This window comes from Schistocerca piceifrons, chromosome 2 (genome assembly GCF_021461385.2).
Source record: "Schistocerca piceifrons isolate TAMUIC-IGC-003096 chromosome 2, iqSchPice1.1, whole genome shotgun sequence".
NCBI classification, from domain to species: domain Eukaryota; kingdom Metazoa; phylum Arthropoda; class Insecta; order Orthoptera; family Acrididae; genus Schistocerca; species Schistocerca piceifrons.
Window position 1 is genome coordinate 443992186 of NC_060139.1, and position 18610 is coordinate 444010795.

Sequence of the window (18610 nt, forward strand, 5' to 3'; positions counted from 1 at the left end):
TCTTCACTTCTGTCTGCATATATGCAACATACCAAAAGAGTTAGTGAAACAGGCTGATGACTGCAGCATATTTTGCCCAGAAGTGGAGAAGACTTTGAAGTAATGTTAAATATGTTGGATAAAAGTGTAAGAGAAGCCGATAGCGTCATAAATGATTTTAAAAACAAAGGTAACAATGTAAGTTGAACGAAAGTGCGAGAATTCGTAGGCGGTGGTTTGCATGATCGACGTATCTAAAGATAGGTAGATATTGATATAAGAAGAAGTAACCCTGTTAGTGTTATATATATCCAAAAATGAAGTGGACTTTATAATGTGTTCTAAGTAACTGACATAATATATTCTTCATACAGGCGTGAAATCGAAATGGCTTGCATTTTGCGTCGCACTCAATGGTGTAATGCTGAAGTATCGCAGTACGTATCGTAGTACGTTTTCGAGGTTTGCTCCTTAGTTCTGGGTTTACACTTGCCTATATACCTTATGTGTAAAAAATGAATACTTGCACCGCAATTCGGATTACATCTTAAACTGTAATTCTCCTGAACTATTTCAATATTTATATAAATATAATAATATACAGCATTCTGTACCAATATGTCTGGTACAGCACCATGACATCAGACTACCTTTGTATCTATTACTGCTTTGAGCCACGAGTAAACGCTGGTGCCCAGGTTCTTTTATTAATAGAAATGGGCTGGCCGCTGCGGCCGAGCGGTTCTAAGGGCTTCAGTCCGGATCCGCGCGCCTGCTAAGGTCGCAGGTACGAATTCTGCCTCGGGCATGGATGTGTGTGATGTCCTTAGGTTAGTTAGGTTTAAGTAGTTCTAACTCTAGGGGACTGATGACCTCAGATGTTAAGCCCCATAGTGCTTAGAGCCATTTGAACCATTCGAATAGAAGTGGAAGTGTATTTACAAAAGTAATACCTTCTTTCTGCTATTTGAGTATGACATATTTTTCTTCGGTGTGACTCCTTCGATGTGACTAACTTGCGGATCTTAGTTTCTTAGGTGTACCCCAACAACAGACACATCTGCGCGGGAGGCATCGTGTAGCCGCCTCACTTGCATAGCCTGTGCGTGGGGGTGTGACTGCTTTCATTTTACAGCGTGTAGTCTGCAGAAGACTGTACGCGGCATGTCTATCTTATAAACAAACAACTGTTATCGGGAGTACGAAAACATCATGCGAATATTGGTTACGTGGAATGTGCAGTCTGATGTGAATTGCTTATGCAGTGGTCACCTGCTTGAGACTGCAGCTACCTGCGTCCTCTGTATTTCTGTCTTAGTGATGACGTTGATGCCCTCTGTGAGGATTACTGCAAGGTGAGGTCGCGCCCCCTGTCACAGGTAGCTCTGTCTCGAGTGAGTTACTTTATTGCAGGAGAGGCAACGCCGCTCCCCTCACTTTCACCTGAACCACTTGAACCCGCAGTGTCACAACTGCTGCAACATTCGCGACCTCCGTTCAGGAGGCACAATGAGATACTTCCCACTGACATCTTTATACGTATCGTGTTTGCTTTAGCTCATGTGCACTAGGTGGGAAAATTCCTGCTTTTTTTTTTTTTTTCCTCGAGCCTGTACTATCTAATCGGCACATACGACAATACTTCGGACAAATTGATAGTTTAGAAGGAGCCTTTCACTACAAATCGGATCATGTCTTGATGTATTGTTGAAAAAGTACCCAGCAGATTCAAACTGTGCCGAACTGGAACATACACACGAATAATTGCTTTTCACGGTAAATTTTGTTATTACATATAAATCCGAGAGCGGTTTCAGGGCTAAAAATCATTTTCAGTTTCTCTGCTCTGCACTATGGTACTGGAACAGCGCTTGGAGAAAGGATATTGCTGTAAACGATTTAGCCCTAACCTTGTAGCCGGATCTTTCATTCTGAATAAGAGCTTGAAACAATTCGAATGATTCAGTCTGTAATAGGATTATCAGTGAAGAGCAAAGACCAACGTTCAAATAGCCATCTGCTAAACTACGTAGTATTAATCGTCTCAGTTGTGCGACTGGATTCGTGATTTTTCCTGTCAGGAAGGTCGCAGTTCGTTGTACTAGACGGAAAATCATCGAGTAAAACAGAAGTGATATCAGGTGTTCCCCAGGGAAGCGTCCTGGGACCTCTGCTGTTCCTGATCTATATAAATGACCTGGGTGACAATCCGAGCAGTTCTCTTAGGTTGTTCGCAGATGATGCTGCAATTTACTGCCTTGTAAGGTCATCCGAAGACCAGTATCAGTTGCAAAGCGATTTAGAAAAGATTGCTGTATGGTGTGGCAGGTGCCAGTTGACGCTAAATAGCGAAAAGTGTGAGGTGATCCACATGCGTTCCAAAAGAAATCAGTTGGAATTCGATTACTCGATAAATAGTACAATTCTCAAAGCTGTCAATTCAACTAAGTACCTGGGTGTTAAAATTACGAACAACGTCAGTTGGAAAGACCACATAGATAATATTGTGGGGAAGGCGAGCCAAAGGATGCGTTTCATTGGCAGGACACTTAGAAGATGCAACAAGTCCACTAAAGAGACAGCTTACACTACACTTGTTCGTCCTCTGTTAGAATATTGGTGCACGGTGTGGGATCCTTACCAGGTGGAATTGACAGAGAACATCGAAAGGGTGCAAAAAAGGGCAGCTCGTTTTGTATTATCAGGTATTAGGGGAGAGAGTGTGGCAGATATGATACGCGAGTTGGGATGGAAGTAATTAAAGCAAAGACGTTTTTCGTCGCGGCGAGATCTATTTACGAAATTTCAGTCACCAACTTTCTCTTACGAATGCGAAAATATTTTGTTGAGCCCAACCTACATAGGTAGTAATGATCATCAAAATAGAATAAGACAAATCAGAGCTCGAACAGAAAGGTTTAGGTGTTCGTTTTTCCCGCGCGCTGTTCGGGAGAGGAATGCTAGAGAGATGGTATGATTGTGGCTCAATGAACCCTCTGCCAAGCACTTAAATGTGAATTGCAGAGTAATCATGTAGATGTAGATGTAGATGTAGATTAATCCTTCGTTAAGAGATAAAGATGAATCTCTGCCCGACAATGTAAACAGGCTTTTTAAGTAAAGCTATCATCAACACGAAGGATAGTTGGTTTGAATATCTCGGTACCTTACTAGATTTGGTCCTTTGAGGGGTGGAAATCCATTGCTTTTCTCTTATCTCAGCACTGTTAAGTCCCAGAATGGTATTCTAGGCGAATGTGAAAATTTTTAATGTTTCCCCGGTCAGTGCCAGAAACAGAGCGAATTTCAAGGCAAGCTAGTAAGCAATATCTAGATAGGAATGTCAGCGCAGAAGAAAAGCCTATTTTGCATGCGGCATGGGCACACCACCGAGCTAATTGCCACACATCAACCTGCCTGAATGACTAAAGTGTCATGGGCTACTGCCGCATCACTTCCTTTCATTGATGAGAAGACACCGGACCCCCTGTGGGCCTAGCTGGTGGTACCTGGTGAGCTACTATAGCCTCTCAGAGTGCGGTAACTGCCTCCACCTGCCGGCCACGACCCGTATCTACGAGCAGACACGTCACTGACCATCACCCCGCTGAGGGGCCACGATGTAACACTTCACAACTGTGGCCACCTCATGCAGATCTGTTGGCTGTCATTCCGGGGCACAGTCTGTGATATTAACCAGAGCGCCCTGGTAACCTGCTGGCAAGTGGCAGTGCAAACAATACCAACAGAGCTGCGACTAGCTAACTGTGATGTCACGGGGCAATGAGTACACCCTTCCTTCGCCGCAGCAGCTGAGACCGTGAGACGCACTGCTGTCAGCTCACACCGGCGTAGACAACGCCCTCCTTCTCGCCTGGGTACTGGCAGCCGTGAGCCAGGACAACTGTATAACTGTCTGTTCTGATAACAGTGTCTCATTAGCAGCTTCAGGCGTTCGACGAACACTCACCACGGCACTCTGCTCCACACCTTCCTGGCAATATGGAGAGGCCCTCTACAGAATGGACTTACCCAAGTAGTTATAGGGCGCCATACTGTTTCGAAGTGGATTCTGGGAGTCAGTGCAGACATATTTTTCAGGGAGTCAGTGCAGACATATTTTTCACATTAATCCTTCATTACTGTCGTCAAGAAATTTAACACTAGTTATTGGCTGGGTTTTTGTAACCCACATTAATTTTTTTTTGTTTCTTTTTTTTTTGGGGGGGGGGGGGGGAACTGGAAAGCGAGTTTTGTTCTAAATATTGCGGAAAACATTATTGGTGTAACGTACATCAAGTACAAAACAGCTTTACTTTTCCATAAATTATTATTTTCCTTGAGTTATCAGAAGTTCTATAACTTTATACCACAGTGCTTACATTGCCAAAAAAATAGGAGAAGTAATAAGTACTCTTATATTGCTCTAATTTTAATTGTAATGTATAGTTTGCTTACATGTAATATTTGAAGCCAACAGTGCTCATTCAGTGTCTTCTTCATTACTGAAACAGTTTTCACATGTTGGAACAATGTGTTAGAAACAAAACTTTTCTACATGTATGGCAACGATGTATAATTTTCTTTTTTTTGGATCTAGGAGATATCATGGACCTGTTTTGTAATGACGTCTTGGGCATATTTGTGTTAATTTCCTTTACAGCTTCAGTTGAAGATTTAGATGAAAATTCCTTACATCAGGAAAGTTTAGAAGGCCACAACTTTTGTAAGATTTAACGACTGAAAACTACTTACTCAGCAACTGCATTATAAATAATAGACTCACGGAGCACATATAACATAATTTATACTGAACTTTCAACTTATCATATTTGTGAAAACAGGGACACCACGACTGCGGTGGGGCTTGGTAAACCACAACGACGCAAAACGCGCGTCTGCATGCTTCCACAAACGAAGCCAGACCGACGTTAACCACAATAACGCCCCCTATAGCTTTTGAATGTAAGCTACCGAAGTGTTCAAGTACAAATTATGCGCCATTTCATGAGAACGTTGAGAAGAAATACATCGTCTGGTTGGGGTGAAATCCCATCACAGTAGCGAAGGTGACAGAAAAACTGCAAGCAGCAATTGAAGATTGAAACAGGAACCTTTTGACTGGTAATCTAAAACCCACATAGCATAAGAAGTGAAAGTATGTGTAAACATATACGTTAGAAGTGGATGAATGCATTGAAAGCATGAAAGAATATGCACGATTTTGTCGGCTGAAATAAACGTCTGCCGTTTGGAGAAAGTGATGTTATGATCACCTTAGAAATAGTCTCATTATTCACACATGTTATCAAGAGATAGAGAAGATCCAACGGAGAGCGGCGCGCTTCGTTACAGGATCATTTAGTAATCGCGAAAGCGTTGCGGAGATGATAGATAGGCTTCAGTGGAGGGCTCTGCAGGAGAGACGCTCAGTAGCTCGGTACGGGCTTTTGTTAAAGTTTCGAGCACATACCTTCACCGAAGAGTCAAGCAGTATATTGCTCCCTCCTACATATATCTCGCGAAGAGACCATGAGGATAAAATCAGAGAGATTAGAGCCCACACAGAGGCATACCGACAGTCCTTCTTTCCACGAACAATACGAGACTGGAATAGGGGGGAGAACCGATAGAGGTACTCAAGGTACCCTCCTCCACACACCGTCAGGTGGCTTGCGGAGTATGGATGTAGATGTAGATGTAGATCTAGAGGCTTGGTATATCAGCTCTCTCATTTCCTTGATAGCACTGTGATCGACACATTCAAGCACATTCTGACGTCGTCTTATTTTTTGTGTGGTGGAGAGTACTTCGATAATTTGGACGGTGTTGCAATGGGGAGCCCCTTACTTAGTTCCAGCCGTAGCTTTGTTCGTGGAGAACTTTACGAATATCGCGTTGGACGCAACTCCCACAAAGCCGAACTGTTCTCATTGCTGCGTCGACGACTCATTCGTTGTCTGGCCACCTGGGCGTGAAAAACTGGAAGCGTTTGCGGAACACCTTAATAGTATCCATGACGGTGTCAAGTTCACGATGCCTGTTGAAGAAGGTGGTACGTTGCTACGCATACTTGATGCTCTCGAGGGCCGAAAATCTGGTGTGTCTCTCGGGGATGGTGTATACCGAAACCAACACATCCGCACCGATATCTGCTCGCTTTCTGGTATCAACGCCCGGCCCTAAAGTGTTCTGTTATAAGGACCTGAGGTCACTGAACGGAAGCCGTCTCTGATGCCAAATACTTACCAGAGAACTGAACCAACTATGCCAACTCTTTAGTGAGAATGGCTGCAGTAATAGACATATATCGCAGGCAATTTCCGGTGCTATCCGCAAACAGAACTCCCACGAAGAGATAAGTTAAAAGTTGCATTAATCCATTCTGTGAATTAGTGACAGGAAATGTTATTAGGTCCTGGAGAGTCAATCTTCAAGTCTCCAGTTAAAATACACCAATTCATGAGGACTGTGAAAGACAGTGCAGGCCTCAGAACTCACGGAGTCTGCAGACAGTATTACGTCTGACAGATCTTACGCACGACAGAACAACGCCGGACTGAACATGAGAGATATCTATGACTACGATATCCAAAAAGGTAGAGTCCTCAATCATCATGAAGATTTACTGATGCTGGGATAGCATAACCAAAGCAACTATAGATATAAAAATATCTGACAACAACACAAACAAGCGCGGTATAGCTGAGCACAACGTGGGGCCCGGAGATCGCGAAGTTAAAGCGGGATGGCAAATGCGGGACAGCGCCGCCTTATAGACTGATCGTCGGTGACTTCACTGTAATAATATTTTTTCATAATGTGGGGCCATAGTCATAATATTTCTTTAAAGTCAGTACCGCCATTGGACTCTTTTTTATTTGCTGTTTACATTTACACGATCACGATTTCGGCTTTACAATGCCATTATCATGTGTTTTAATGCTATAACGTGCCTAAGATGGCATACTGTCCTATTTAAAATACACTATTAGACACATTGTCTAAGGGTCAATATTTCTGGTAAAAGCCTACTGCTTTGTTTTGTCACTGAGTATACCATTAAAATTTCAATACCATTCGTAAATGAAGAGCAAATAAAAAAAAAATTCAGTTTTGGTCGATTTGACGTACGCACCCCCTTAAGCAAATCATCAACAATTTAGCTCCCCGATGAATGGTCACAGCGTTTCCAAGATGTGTTGCAAGCCATTGCCGAATTTCTTGTTGCTAACAGGTGCCCAAAGGAACCATGAAGGTCGCGTCCGTCGGATGCGATCTATGGGAACAATGTGGTGACAAGCACAACAAAGTAACATTGTTATCTCGGTCCAAGTTTATCAGGTCGAGGCGATTTGTATGCGTGGCATGCCCGTCGGAAATCAAGGGAACTTATTTATCTGCTGATGGCTTAGAAAAGACCATAAACTTTCGAAAGCAGTACACAAAAATTTAAGTTTGCGCCCATCCACAAGAATGATACTGAACCTGGTGGTTCTTCATCAGTGAGCAATGAATTCTCGCTGTTTCGAAGGAACATTGGGATAAAGTTGCTTGCTGCTCTCACGCAGATTTCAGCGGTAACTAAAGTACCGCGCTCAGCTGATACCAAGGATCCAACCTGTTTTTTTTTTTTTTTTTTGTTATTTCTTTTTCATCATTATTGTATATATTGCAAGGAGAAAATTAATGCTTGTCATATGCATATTCTAACAAATTAAAAAAATTGTCATACACATATACATACATACATTAATACTTGTTCCATAGGTCATGAATACTACATTTCGTAATGATGTGGAACGTGTCACTTTAACATATGTTTTCTTTACACAAAATAATCAATTATTTTTTCTTTACAGTTCCTACTTCATATCTTAGAATTCATCTATTGAGTAAAAGGAGTTGTCACTCAGAAATTCTTATAATTTGTTTTTAAATGTTGGTTGGCTATCTGTCAGACTTTTAATACTATTTGGCAAATGACCGAAGATTTTTGTGGCAGCATAATTCACCCCTTTCTGTGCCAAAGTGAGATTTACTCCAGAATAGTGAATATCATCCATTCTTCTAGTGTTGTAGCTATGCACTTTGCTGTTATTTTTGAATTGGGATGGGTTATTAATGACAAATTTCATAAGTGAATATATGTATTGCGAAGGTACTGTGAATATCCCGAGTTCCTTAAATAAATGTCTGCAAGGTGATCTTGGGTGGGCTCCAGCTATTATTCTGATTACACACTTTTGTGCAATGAATACTTTCTCTCTTAATGACGAATTGCCCCAAAATATGATGCCATATGAAACCAGTGAATAAAAATATGCGTAGTAGGCTAATTTACTGATATGTTTATAACCAAAATTTGTAATAACTAATAGCATAAGTAGCTGAACCTAACCGTTTCAGAAGATCATCAATGTGTTTCTTCCAATTCAATTTCTCATCAATCCACACACCCAGAAATTTTGAGTATTCTACCTTAGCAACAGACTTCCGTTCATAGTCTGTATTTATCAATGGTGTTATGCCATTTACTGTACAGAATTGTATAAACTGTGTTTTCTCAAAATTTAGTGAGACTCCATTGGCAGAAAACCACTTAATAATTTTCTGAAAGACATTATTTGCAATTTCCTCAGCTGATTCTTGCTTCTTGGATGTGATTACTAAACTCGTATCATCACCAGAGAGAACTAACTTTGCATCTTCATGAATATAGAGTGGCAAGTCGTTAATATATATTAAGAACAATAAGGGACTCAAGACTGAACTCTGTGGGACACCATTCGACAGACTGTTTATTGAAACCCGTGGGTTTTGTTGTCGAAGTATTTTCTGTAAATCGTTTAGTAACTTTGTCCTAATTTCTGTTTAGGAAACCAAATAACTAGTCCATTCCGTCTTCGTTCCATCGTTCAATTTATGTTTCCAATTATTTTTGGTTGCAAGATCGTATGCTAATCTTCGGACAACTTTCAGTTAAACCAAAACCTCTACTCTCTAGCATTTAACAATTCTTTTTCTTGTTGTTCTGAAAACACAAGTGGACATAGGTCCAACCGTCCTTCAATCGCCGCTTCCTTAGAAGTTAATTGATTCGTCCTAGCCTTTGTTAATCTGTCTTCTAAGGTACTTTGTGGAACACTGAAGGGTCTTTCAGCTTTCATGTAACCCATCGTACCAAGTAACACTTCGTCTATTGCCACTTCCGTGCACTCTTAGCTCTGTGATTGTCCATTTGTCTCTATGTTTGTCTATTTGTATTCCTCTGATAAGTTCGCAGCATATTTGATATGGCAAAAAAAAAGGTTTGTAGTACAATATTATACGGTAGGGAGAGACCGGGTACTGCCTCGTCGTGTCCCCACTCAGTGTACTTGGCCTTTACCCGAGTGTAGAGATTATAAAAAGGAAACAAAAGCAAGCTATTGTTGAACCAAATCTCTGTTATTAGCAACTGTATAAATACTTACTAATCACCAAATATTCCTGACTAAGTGTAAGTGTAACGACTATGAAATAATCGCAATTTAAAAAAGGAAAAAACATTAGTCAATTGATACCACAAAACAAATTTACCTTCGCAGATGCAGTGAACTGAAGAGCAACAGCATGCTAATATGGTCGCTTTTTCTTCTTGGCTAGTGTAGTGTGATTCTCTTTCTCTGCACCAGAGTGCATAAATAGTGACATCAGAAACATGGAACCCAGTTCCATCCCATACACATCATGCAAATATGTGGGATGTCCAAAATCTGCATCCAGGACATACCCATCTCATCAGAATCCTCAGCCACACTTAGGGTCTTTTTCTTCAATCTGGAGGTTTTACCTTTGGAAATCCATCAGAACTCTCCATCCAATCAGCAAAGGTTGCTCATGGATTCTCCACAGAGTTTGATTACATTCAAAAAATGTGTGGTGCCATTCTAGATGTAAAAAAAGACATGCTATCAAGAGGTTTCCTAAGCCGCCACTGTTGGAAATCTACTTACATCAGAGCACAGAGCTGCTCACCAACAACGATAGCAGTATCATTGTAAATCTATCTGGCAGCGAATTGCTAAGAACTCTGTATCAAAGTTTGTAGTTAAATGCGTGTAATAAATGACTGTCATTCAGTATTGATCAAAGAAAGTGTTAATCGAGCCATGCCCCCATTTCCATGTAGTCAATACCAGAAATTCAGAAGACTTCACCTGAACGTTCATAAAATCATACAGAACATAAAATTCAACACCATATGCAAATGTAATGCTCTTGTGCCTAAATATATCAACGCAAAGATAAAAAAAGTTCACCCATTGCTCAAAAAACAATGCATGCTGCTCAGAAAATGTGGGTAAAACTCGAAATCGACAACAAAACAAGAGCTATATTATGATTTATATAAAATTTTCAAAAACCACTAATAATGCGGCAGTTTTCTCCCTGTCTGGCCAACAAGTTGGAAGTCACACAGGAACTGCTGTACAGAGAATAGCAACAGTTCACAGATGAAAGGTTAATCAACTCAAAAAACTTCAGTCACAACAAAGTAACTCTAAACACAAAACACACACACACACACACACACACACACACACACACACACACACACACAGACACACACACACAAATTCTGCTCTAGATTAGTAAACCATACAGACAAACAAATAAACAGTAAAGAAAGAATAATGTTGAAGAAAGGATTAAAATTCAAATCTAGAAATACAGGAGGATTGCATAGAAAATCTAATATAGAAGCAGAAAATATAGTGGCGAGTGAAGATAGGTGAAAAAACAGCAGTGTCAACATTGAAGTAACTAAAGAGATAGCAAAAAAAGAAATCCACAGTATAATTACCAGAATGAAAACACAACAACACGAAAACAATGCAAACGCAAAATCAATAACACCTAGAAAACGCAGGAAAAATATCAAATCAGGAACACATAAGAAACAACTCACTGTTTGCATTAATAGATAATATAAGGGACTAACATTCCAAGAGAGGATTATTATCATAACAATTTCACCTAGCCATTTTCTAATCACTCCTTCATGAACCCCACCATGAAAGATTTAAACCAAAACTCAAATCAGGTGAACATCAAAACTTTCAACCACTCTCTAGCCTTAAATCATAGTTATTGGTAAAATATCTGCAACCAGTGACAGCAGAATAATAGTGCTCCACATCAACTAGCGCAATGAACATGAAAACTGTGAAGAAAAAAGTTTTTAACGTGAGAGTGTGCTTATGTGTATTGAGTGATACTGTAGTGCAATCTCCAACATGTGACAATATGAGAGAAAATGCAGATGCCAACCAAAAATTCGAATAATTGTAATTAATCACTTATTTACGTAAAACATAAGACGTGAACTGTTTTATAATCTAAAAATATCACATATCAAAACAAATCTGTATCATTCTAAATTCCACTGAAGATGCTTTAAAGTAAAAGGCGAAACTCATCTGTAACAAATAAAACACATTGCTGGAAGAAAAGGAGGCTTTTATTTACAAACCGAATTGTTGCCAAATGAGCTCTTCGTTTGCTTAGCTGAAACCAAAAAAAGAAGAAGTAAAGCACAGGAAACTATTGGATGGGAGGAAGTTCGAACCTTGCTACCATCCACTTCCCAATTTTTTTATCGCTCTCTTGTTTGGTTTGAGGAAAGCAAACGAAGAACATATTTGGCAACACTGTATCTGGCAGGCTGCTTGAATTTGGGCGTGCAACTATCAGATTGGCTAACTTCAATGCTAATTAAGTCGTAAACGATGCAACATACCCATTTTTTTCGTAGAAATTACTTCTCAGCAACACACTAAAAAGCTTTTCAGGCTGCTTCTTACACCCAGTATATATATTGTCATGCATGTGGACATGGATTGCATTCAATTTAATTATTCGATATTAAAGCATTTTACTAATGTGAACTAACATTTTATGTGTGTTGTAACTCCTTCTCGATCTTCTCTAGACGTGAAGTATAGTACTGTCAGCTAGAGTTGCTACGACATCACCAAATAAAGGCTGTAACTTAAATCATCAGATGACCTGTATTCCTTCTCACTCTATTTTTTTCTGCGGGTTATTCGCCTTCGCATACCTCTACATGCACTGGCAAAATCTCCTGCGATTCCAACTTTTGAAGAAGAGCAACAAGTTAACATTGCCCAACAGATGTTTCTTAACACTGTGTCCTTCAAAAGCCTTGACAAGGAGGAGTAGGACGCAAGATCCATAAAGTACGTGGCCTAGCGTACGGTCTGGAAATTTTCAGAGTTGTCTGTGAACAGGTGAACATCAGTGTTCATGTATAATCTTACACATTCCCCTAAATTTGGGATACTAAACTTCTGCCAAAAATTCATCATTTACTCTTAATCTTCTACTGTTCGTTCACACTATGTGATCAAAAGTAACCGGACACCTGGCTGAAAATGACTTACAAGAACGTGGCGCCCTCCATCGGTAATGCTGGAATTCAGTATGGTGTTGGCCCACCCTTAGCCCTGATGGCAGCTTCCACTCTCGCAGGCATACGTTCAATTAACTGCTGGAAGGTTTCTTGGGGAATGGCAGCCCATTCTTCACCGAGTGCTGCACTGCGGAGAGGTATCGATGTCGGTCGGTGAGGCCTGGCACGAAGACGGCGTTGCAAAACATCTCAAAGGTGTTCTATAGGATTCAGATCAGGACTCTGTGCAGGCCAGTCCTTACAGGGGGATGTTATTGTCCTGTAACCACTCCGCCACAGGCCGTGCATTATGAGCGGGTGCTCGATCGTGTTGAAAGATGCAATCGCCATCCCCGAATTGCTCGTCATCAGTGGGACGTAAGAAGGTGCTTAAAACATCAGTGTAGACCTGTGCTCTGATAGTGCCCTGCAAAACAAAAAGGGGTGCAAGCCCCCTCCATGAAAAACACGACCACAGCATAACACCACCGCCTCCGAATTTTACTGTTCGTTCACTGGGCATTCACCATATCCACTCCCTGCCATCGGATCGCCACATTGTGTACCCTGATTCGTCACTCCACATGACGTCCCATGTTTACGCTCCTTACACCAAGCGAGGCGTCGTTTGGCATTTACCGGCGTGATGTGTGGCTTATGAACAGCCACTCGACCATGAAACCAAGTTTTCTCACCTCCCGCCTAACTGTCATAGTACTTGCAGTGGATCCTGATGCAGTTTGGAATTCCTGTGTGATGATCTGGATACGTGTTTGCCTATTACACATTATGACCCTCTTCAACTGTCAGCGGTCTCTGTCAGTCAAAAGACAAGATCGGCCTGTAAGCTTTCGTGCTGTACGTGTCACTTCACGTTTCCACTTCACTATCACATTGGAAACAGTGGACTTAGGGATGTTTAGGAGTGTGGAAATCTCGCGTACACACGTATGACACAAGTGACACCTAGTCATCTGACCACGTTCGAAGTCCGTCAGTTCTGCGGAGATCCACATTCTGCTCTTTCACGATGTCTAATGACTACTGAGGTCGCTTGTATAGAGTACCTGGCAGTAGGCGTCAGCACAATGCACCTAATATGAAAAACGTATGTTTTTGGGGGTGTCCGGATACTTTTGATCACATAGTGTATGACAATGTCTGTCAGTTTACTGGAGAATACAATTATGTCATGCTACGTGGTTTCGTGAAGTCTCCACTCCCAATCCAGGTACTTGTAGGAAAAGATCCCATTCTTCGTCGCAAGCTGAAACTTTACATCATCAGAACATGCAGCTCCGGAGAAATGCACATCCGATGCATCATCTCAGCAAGTTACTGAATACATGTGGACATGAAACACAGTCAATACTTAAAGCAGAGTATTATTTTTGAAGGGATTCTCTTGGAAAATGAAAATTCTCTTGGAAAAGTAAATATACTTTCCCACAGTATCAGAAATGGCAACGACCTTGCCACACTTCAAACTGAAATCACCCAAGTGCTCAACAAGAATTGTGTGCCAGTCAGAAGTGACCGTGCAAGCATCACAAATACTCAAAATATGGAACAGGATGTGTGAGTGCCGTGGCAGTTGATACTTTAAGTTGCATGCGTTGTGACGTGTGCCACGGAAGCCGTCTGTTAAACGAGACTGGTGTATACATAAAGTTTCCGCTCTTCTGTCGAACAGCATTCCACAAATATATGGCATCATTCTCGTGCTAGTTGTTCATGGGGTCGTTGTTGTGATAAATCCTTTCAACTTCCCACGTGAGTTTTACGAACTCAAAGAATTATCTCACCGCATTGTCCACGTTTATGATTCGAATTTGTTGTGACTGCTGTCAAACGAGCATACACTTCACACGGTGCTGCATACGGTATGTGCTGCACTGTGAAGGTGGTACGAGAGGCATGGGGTACCTTCACAACGCACCACAACACTAGGAAGCTTTCAAACCATGCAAACATGCTGTAGGGACGTCTCTACTGGTGTCAGGTGTTCTTAAACTTTAAGATCTGTTTTCTTGGTAGGCGTTTCTGCAAGTACCGGTTCCTGGTTCCAGCTGTCATTCAGATGCCTTTCAAGATATTGCCTTGTGTTAAAACAGCTGATGCATCCACAACGAAAGTAGTTTGCCCCTTTAAATTTGGGCAGAAAGTACGCTGGACGTGCTTCTCATCCAGACATAATGTTAGTTCTCACCTTCAGAAAGCAGCAACAAACCTATTTGTCTGGGACGCGGATCAGCTAATTTTTAAAAATAGAGGGGTCCAACTACTTTATGCTTCACTTTTTTGTTCTGCATATCTTCTTTTTCTGGATTGCTAATCATCATCATCCATGGTGCATTGGTGCAGTGAAAAATCCAAATTTTGGTAGGTCGTGGAGCTATACAGGGAATGAAATGCCTCTGAAATTATAGCGCCTGCACAAATAAGATTTTTCGTATTTACTGGTGCGCTGGGCATGTTTCAGATACTTTCTGTCGCTAGCCGGAAGTGACCGTGCAAAGCAATATTCATCTGGCTCATCTAAAGTCTGGAAATTAATGTATGACTGCTTAGTGGCAATATATTTTGGGAGAGATAAGAAACTGGACCCCCCATTTAGTGGAACAAAGCCATGTGAGTATAAGTAGAGGTGGAGTACGCATCTGAGAGGCGTACCTGGCCCTCTCTCCTGAATTTCAGAAAAATGGCCGATTATACATCCTTGGCAAAAGTTATGAATCATTCTGCGACTGAGCTGCCCTGCAGTATCACACAAGTTTTCCCCTAAATCTGGAAGATGCTTTTCTCCTCAACAGCATCACTGCTTTTGTTCAAGGGGTGCATGAGTTAACACTACAAAACTGGTTGGTACTTGATAGTGGGATGTCACGGATCGTTCAGAATTATCAGCGTCTGAAAAAGCTCATGAGCCGTTATTTGCCATAATGTCTGGTAATATCCTATCCTGTGGATCGACATCCTACGCAATATTGTCATCAAGGGTGCCTAGAAATGAAGGTCCATGGCAACTGGAAGATGGTCCATGGCACAGAGCGTGGCTGCATTGGCAAACGGGATGGCAGTCTCAGGCTATACCACACTAATGATGACAGAGTTTGCATTGGTGGTGTTTGAGGCATGGCAGATATGTCGTCGACGGATCGGTATGGATGACAAACGTATCACCTTTATGTCAGATCGTGGAATTGTATCTGCAAGCACAACCCTGAGCCCAAACATGCCTATTACATTTACAACAGAAGAAGAAGAAGAAATACAACAAAAAAACAAACATAGAACAAATTATCTTAAGTACATACCTATAGAATTACTAAGTCAGATCAGAGACATTTCTTAGCCCCTAATGAATTAGCATCATAGCCATTTCCATTACGGCGTTTCATCTCTGGTGATTCTCTCGGCACTGCTAATGCTACTGATGACAGGACTCAGCCTGTAATGGCTTTTCATACCGAAACGACCTGTATTTGTAAAAAAAAAAAGAAAAAAAACTTTTTTTGCTTATTTCAACCAACAGGAATTGAGTGAGCTTATCTTCAGTCATGTGGTTTCAGGCAGGACAGCACCTGCTCACAGTTAAGCATATGTATCTTACACTGGGTCCACCAGTGTTCTTAAATATAGGATTATATTTTAATGTAGGTGTACACGCCGGTCCATCAAATGGGCAGCGGTAGAATCCAACATATTAGGTGACAAAAGGGAAAAATAATTTTCTGACGTTTTGAGGTTTGCTGCGCACCACGACTGCTATCTGTGGAATACTACCCGTGCTTCACACACACTGTCGATTTTGTTCAAAGAACAGCATACATATTTTGCTAATCCCTCTTTGCATGTACGAGGGTAGAAACTTAAATAGTGGCAACTATTTATTCGCAACCGATACAAAAGAGTTACATGTTTGCACCTGTTACTGTCCTTCAAAGTAGTCACTAGCGTTGTGTAGAACCCTTTGCCAGCGATGAAGAAGTCGTAGTATACCGTTAACAGAGCCTGTTCTGTTGTTCCGCTCAATACACTTTGAAACGAAACTCGTCCGACCAGGCAACATGTTTCCATTCGTCAATAGTCCAATGGCGGTGTCGACGGGCCCAGGTGAGGCATAAAGCTTTGTATTGCGCAGGCCATCAAAGGTAAACAAGTGGGCCTTCGGCTCCGAAAGCCTGTATCGATGATATTTCGTTGAATGGTTCACACGCTGACACTTGTTGACGACCCAGTATTGAAATCTGCAGCAATTTGCAGAAGGGTTGCACTTCTATAAGCTGAACGATTCTCTTCAGTCGTCGTTGGTCCCATTCTTGCAGTAACTTTTTCCGCCCGCAGCGATGTCGAGATTTAATATTTTACCGGTTTCCTGATATTCACGGTACAGTCGTGAAATGGTCATACAGGAAAATCCCCACTTTATCGCTTCCTCGGAGATAGTGTGTCCCATCGTTCGTGCGCCGACTATAACACCACGTTCAAACTCACTTAAAGCTTGATAACCTGCCATTGTAGCAGCAGTAACCGATCTAACAATTGCGCGAGACACTTGTTGTCTTATATAGGCGTTGCGAACCGCTGCGCCGTATTCTGCCTGTTATTCTGTATTTGAATACACATGTCTATACAAGTTTCTTTGGCGCTTCACTGTATAATTTGAAAATCAATTACACAAACTCTTGGGGTTGGTGTACTCGTATAAAATACCAAAAACGATTTACAAATGGTCCTCGCAGCGCGCTATTGAAAAGCATTCGATTTTTTAAATATTTTTAACACATGCCAGAGATTAGTGATATCTTGATGCAGATGTGCACCTCTGTCTCCAAATAGCGAGCAGCACAAGCAGGGCCGTGGGCATAACGTGCTAAATAACAGCTATGTGATGTTGGATGCTGCACAGCTGTAAGGTGTTGTCTCGCTGGCGTTGTAAAAATTAATTCTGACTCCTTTCTGCTACTATTATTGCAGAATCGGTGCATACCATGATAGCTACCGAACTCTGAGTGTCTTCTGTGGTTTACATGTGACGTCCTTGGCTTCCATGCCAGCAGGTACAAGGGTTAGAACTTAAATAGTGGCAACTATTTATTCACAACCGATACAAGAGAGTATCCGCTGCGGGCGGAAAAAGATACTGCAAGAATGGGACCAACGACGACTGAAGAGAATCGTTCAACTTATAGAAGTGCAACCCTTCCGCAAATTGCTGCAGATTTCAGTGCTGGGCCGTCAACAAGTGTCAGCGTGTGAACCATTCAACGAAATATCATCGATACAGGCTTTCGGAGCCGAAGGCCCAATTGTTTACCTTTGATGGCCTGCACAACACAAAGCTTTATGCCTCACGTTGGGCCCGTCGACACCGCCATTTGCCTATTGATGAATGGAAACATGTTGCCTGGTCGGACGAGTTTCGTTTCAAAGTGTATTGAGCGGATGGACTTGTATGCATATGGAGACAACCTCATGAATCCATGGAGCCTGCATATCAGCTGTTCAAGCTGGTGGAGGCTCCGTAATGGTGTAGGGCGAGATGGGACCCAAGCATCCTGTCTGATCACGTGAATCCATTCATGTCCATTGTGAATTCTGATAGCCTTGGGCAATTCCACTAGGACAATGCGACACCCCACACGTCCAGAATTGCTGCAGAGTGGCTCCAGGAAGCCGGTCACTGTGGCCGAGCGGTTCTAGGTGCTTCAGTCCGGAACCGCACTGCTTCTACGGTCGCAGGTTCGAATTCTGCCTCGTTCATGGATGTGTGTGATGTCCTTAGGATAGTTAGGTTTAAGTAGTTCTAATTCTAGGGGACTGATGACCTCAGATGTTAAGTCCCTTAGTGCTTAGAGCCATTTGAACATTTTTTGGCTCGAGAAACACTCTTCTAACACTTCCGCTGGCCACCAAACTCCCCAGACATGAACATTGTCTAGCATATCTGGGATGCCTTACAACATGCTGTTCAGAAGAGATCTCTTCCCCCTTGTACTCCTACGGATTTATGGAAAGTCCTGCAGGATTCATGGTGTAAGTTCCCTCCAGCACTACTGCAGATATTAGTCAAATCCACCTCTGCGGCACCTCTGAGTGCTCGCGGGAGTCCTACACGATATTAGGCAGGTGTACTAGTATCTTTGGCTCTTCAGTGTATAATTACAATTG